The sequence below is a fragment of the Hakea prostrata genome, chromosome 2 (assembly GCF_041222555.1).
Source record: "Hakea prostrata isolate BN-2017 chromosome 2, UWA_Hpros_2, whole genome shotgun sequence".
Classification (NCBI taxonomy): domain Eukaryota; kingdom Viridiplantae; phylum Streptophyta; class Magnoliopsida; order Proteales; family Proteaceae; genus Hakea; species Hakea prostrata.
The window spans coordinates 29,848,236-29,853,738 of NC_142601.1; the positions used below are offsets into that span (position 1 = coordinate 29,848,236).

Sequence of the window (5,503 nt, forward strand, 5' to 3'; positions counted from 1 at the left end):
AAACAGGCACAACATATGACCGAACAAAGATCTACTTACTTCAAATTCACATCATGTTTGGGGAAGAACCGAACACAAAGATCTATTTACTTCAACTAAACGTCGTGTTCTGGGAATAACCAAACACAAGGTTTAAGACTTAAGGGCTTCTAAAAAAGGTGTAAAACCTAAGGGTTTCCAAAAAGGTGTAAGACCTAAGATACTTAGGCTTCCGGAATAAAAAAGGTATAAGAACTAAATTTAGGCTTCTGGCAACGTAGTGTGCAAATACGTCACGAGCACCGAAGTGTGCAAATAAATCACAAACAATGTAGTGTGTAAATATGACAAGTTACCACGCTCGGAAGAAGTAGTCGAACATATATCTACATATACCAAGCAGGTAACCATGGCAATTGGCAAAAATCTTCAATCAAAGAGAAGGACGATCAATGATAATTCAATAGCCAAAGAGAAAATCAAGAAGACAAAGCAAAGGAGTCTCCGATAAAGTTGCAAAAAATGTGAAAACCATGATCAAGGTTAATCAAGGAATTTTACAACAAATAAAGCGAAGCAGAAACCTCAAGATAAGAGGCAAGAAAGAGCTTCCGTAGCGGCAATAGCAACTTCTATTTTCTCAAGAAATGCAAAAATGAAAAAGCAGAGAAGAAGAAATAAAGGAGGTACCTGTTCGGACTGATCAAGGACACCCTGCACGGGAGTAATGTAATCCCTTGGGTCGAACACACTGTCCTCGACTCCAATGGACTGGGGGGCTTCTGTTAATGACTAAAATAGTCATTCTACCCTGATCGGTCCGACCAACGGGTTCAATACAAGTGTCTCGACCATAGTGTTAATGGACAGTCCGACCATCGTGTCAAGAGTACTCGATCAGGATAAACTTCTATCATCTGCCAACTTCCTAGAAAGGATAAGTCAAGTAAAAGACTCTTTCTAGAGTTACTTTCCTAACACAACTCTTCTTAGAGTTATATTCGGAGTCTAACTCTGATATCTAAAGCTATATAAACACCTCAGGCAGGCTTTATGTAGTAAGTATTCATACTCTATGTGATCAATTACTTGAATTCTCTATTGAATAGTTGAAATCATATCATTGGTACTGACTTGCTCGTCAGAGACGTACCTCAACCACACAAGGTCGAGCTCGTATTTTGCAGATTGGTGACAGGGAAGGACGAGCAGGATTTCATATCAACAGAACTAATGTTACCTGCCAAGAAAGCCTTTTTGGGAATGCTAGTGATTCTTTTATAAGTGCATAAATCTTTCAACACTTATGCATAGGAGGGGATATGGGATATGGCATCCAAAAGAGGGATATTCACTTCTATCTTTTTGAAGACATCAAAAATTTTCTCCATAGTTGCAGTCTTCTTCTTATTAACTAGACGACTAGGATAAGTAGCCTTAGGAACATAAGGACTCTCATTTGAAATTTGTTCTTTTCTCATAGTTTCTGATAGTGGTTCACCAAACTTAGGTACTGCTAAAACAACTAGCTCATCCTCAACTTCTATGGGTTCCTCAGACAAACTTTTATTAGGAGATATTTGAACATTCTCCTCATCACAATGGTCACTAATCTAGCTCATTTAATTAATATGTGATTTACTTGTTAAATACCTTTTCCCACTTCTCAATGCAGACACAGAATTAATTGAATCTAAAGAAGAATGGGAGGTTCAACATGGTTGACTTGATTTGCTGGTCTTTGTTGAATCTGAATCCTAGGATTTAACTCAGGTTGGCTAGGCATTTTACCTTTTTCTCTCTCAGAAAAAGCACTTGCAAGAGTGAAATTTTGTTTTTCCATATTATGCATAGAAGTCATGAAGGTGTTGAAAAGTACTTCCATATTATTCTCTAAGGAAGAGAGACAAGAAAACTCTTGATTGTTACCTCTGTTGAAACCAGGTGATGATTGATTTTGTGCAATGTGAGGCATATAAGGCACAATAGGTGGATTGACAGGCCTAGCTAAATTGGCATTCTGGAAATTTGGGGCTTGAGGGAAATGGAAATTTGGATTATGAGAAAATTGGGCACTTTGTTTTTGGGGGGCACCAAAGTGATTTTGTGTGGAATAATTGCTTAATCCATTTTGGTTTTGCCCTTGAGACCATGAAAAGTTAGGATGATTCTTCCACCCTGGATTGTACGTGTTACTGTACGGGTTTGGAAACATCGCATTGACATTTTCATGTTGGCCTCCAGAATAGTTTGGACATTCCTCAATTACATGTGTAGGAGACTGACACCATGCACACATAACAATAGATTTGTCAATAAAATGTGCTTGACTTGGTGGTGGTGGTGCAACTTGAACTACTAAAGTCTCTTACTTTTTCAAAAGACTATCTATTTGTGCTTCCTTATGAACTTGGCTATCAATAAAATATCCCCTACTAGTCCTTTCAGATTATTGGGTTGACTCCCATTCTCTAGTTCTATCTGCTAGGTCTAAAAGAAATTCTCAAGCTTCGGAATTGTTTGTGAAATTTAAAAGTAACCGCAAGCGCACGGTATCGTGTATCTAACGGGTCAATCTCAAGGAGATATGCCACTTAGAATTCAACTTCTTAATAGTAATGCGAGAGTGGAATGATTCAATTATTGTTAACTAATTAACTAAACTAAACGATCCTAATCTATACATCGAATGCAATCGAATTGAAACGAAAAATAAATTAAACACAATCAATGCATAAATAAAAGACAGGAAAAAATGCAAGCAATAAAAATAAAAAGAAAAAGGGAAGTGATCCGAGTGTCAGCTCTGGATCGAGGGAACGGGAGTATAATAATAATGACTTTGACCGTGGACCCTTTGCTGTAGCTTACAGTCCACCGATCAGGAGAATGGATATTAAAGAGAGAAAAAAAACAGTGCAGAAAGTAAATAACGGAAAGTAAATAACAAAGCAATAAACAAAGCAATAAAAGGAAAATGAAGCCTTAACCAAAGAGAGGCACGACTGTAGGCATCTCTGATCAAGGATCCAGGGGAAGGGAGAACAATAAATAAATGCTGAAAGTAATTGCAGAAAGTAAATAATAGAAAGTAAATTGCAGAAAGTAAAAAGGAAGCCTTGATAAGTATGCATTTACCATTATTTATTTGATTTCATTCTCCATACTTATTTAATTGAAAAGAGATAATTGAGTATTTTGTGTGTTTTTCAGGAATAAGGTGATTTTGGATATTAGAGATAATATGGAGTAAAGTTGACAAATATATTAGATATTGGTGGATTTTAAATCATGACATTCAATATTGCTGCCCAAGAAATCATGAAAAGTGAGATCTTAGTCAAATTGGAAACAGGTGGAGGTCTAAGGAACAAAATTGGTAATATATCTGAAAATCGGGTAAACAGACCTATCTACAGTATTTTGGTCATATCTCTCTTGTATGAGCTTGGATTTCGGTGATTCAAGATGCTATGGAATGATATTGAAAATATCTACAACTTTCCAGTTTTAAGTGTTTCCAAAATCCGAAAATATAAAGGTCAAATAGACGATTAAAGATAGGGGATTCATTGTGTGCAGGAGACATAAAAGAGAAGCCAACCACAGAGAAGAGGAGAAGACGGCGAATGCTGCTCTCATCTCTCTCATTGCTGAAGAAGAAGACCACATCTCTCTCTCTCTCTCCCTATGTTTCATCTTTATTTTTCTTATGAACTTTTTGATAATGAGTAGCTAGTTCCTTTTCTTTGGGATGTAGATGAACCATGCTTATTTCATTAATTTGATTGTTCTATATCTTCTAGTTGATTGTGTTTGAGTTGGCCAAAGATGTTCTATAGCTCAGCGAACTAAGCATGGCAAACTTCCGCGAAGGACGATAGTCTTGCGAAGATAGGGCATATCTAGGAAGATCATTCCTAATTTGCTTTGAAGTGTAGAGTTATATCGGTTAGGGAAAAGCATTGGGGATTCGAAATCCCAAAGATCTTCACATATTCATAGTTAACGTTTTTGCATTAATTAGTAGATTTAGTTTAAATTTAGTTTTGTTGAATTCAATCTTAGTGACTTAGCCTCTTAGTTCCCCATAGTTCGACCCTGTATTTTCTGCTTGCTAGATTAGTATAGGATTTTATTTTTGATTGGTTAGCTACACGATCAATTTTTTGGCGCCGTTGCGAGGAACCAAAGCACGGTTGCTAGGATTGATTTTTGTTAATTATGCATAAATTTTAGAGTAATTTTAGTGTTTTTAATTTTTAATTTTTCTTTGCTTATTTAACTAATCTCTTTTTCTTTTGTTTTGTAGGTAACTGCAAGTGTAGCGATTCGATAATTAGTTTAGGTTGTTATCTTTTCTTTTTTAGATATAATTGAATTTAGGACTTTTCAATTTTAATATTTGCATTAGATTGGGTTGTGTAGGTTAATTTTTAAAAATCCCCATCCCTCAGATCCCACATGTGTAACTTTTGTTCGAAAGATCACGTGGATTGCGCTTCAAGTACGTCCTAAACTCTCCCTTTTGCTATAGTTATTTTCTTTGAATTTTACTTATTTAGCTTCTTTTTTCTTTCTTTCTTCTTCTGTGTGTATGCATGGTCGTCGGTCCCTAAACCCTGAGTTGACTCCACTTGACTTAGAAGAGACTTTGGCCAACCTTAGCAGGCAAAGAACCATGGCAAACTATGAGCCTCCAATGAGGCCTTTGAGTGAGCATTTCATTCCTAAGATATATACTCCAGTTTCTTGTATTAAGTTGCATGACATAGAGACGGCTCAATATGAGATCAAATCTAGTGTGATTCAAATGCTACCATCTTTTTATGGACTTGCCAATGAAGAGCCTTATAAGCACTTAGATGAGTTTTTAGAGGTGTCCTCCACGGTTAAAATTCAAAACCTCTCAGTTGATGCTTTAAGGTTACTTCTTTTCCCATTCTCCCTTAAAGATAAAGCTAAGCATTGGCTTCATTTTTTGGACAATGTTAAAATTTTCACTTGGGTAGAAATGCAATAGGAGTTCCTTAAAAAGTTCTTCCCCATTGGCTGTACCAATAGCATTAGGAGAGCGATAACGAGTTTCTCCCAAAAAGAAGGAGAACAATTTCATGAGGCATGGGAAAGATTAAAAGAATTACTTAGAAAATGCCCCCACCATGCTATTCCTAAATGGCAATTGGTTCAATGCTTTTATGATGGCCTTAGAGACCGACATAGGAAAATGGTTGATTCTTCTTGTGGTGGGACTTTCATGCACAAGAATGAGAATGAAGCATGTGAACTTTTTGAGACCCTTAGTAAAAACTCCCAACACCATGCTTCAGTAACTACGACTGAGATTCCATCCATTGGGCAACGAAAGAGGAGCAGTCTCTATGAGATCAATCCTACCGTTGATATGAGTTCTAAGGTTGACTTGCTATCTAAGAAATTGGATTATCTCTTGTCATTAGGACAACAAACCACATCTCCACTTCCTACAAGTTCCTCTCCACCTAATCAGATTGAAGCATGCGCT

The 5,503-nt window shown here is 36.7% G+C and overlaps 1 non-coding gene across 1 annotated transcript; it reads right to left on the bottom strand.

Moving 5' to 3' along the window:
- Positions 1–5,041: 5,041 nt before the first annotated feature.
- On the bottom strand, positions 5,042–5,148 carry LOC149024200 (small nucleolar RNA R71). The gene has a single exon (XR_016171878.1). It is a non-coding gene; the product is annotated as a small nucleolar RNA R71 (small nucleolar RNA).
- Between the last annotated feature and the right edge of the window lie 355 nt (positions 5,149–5,503).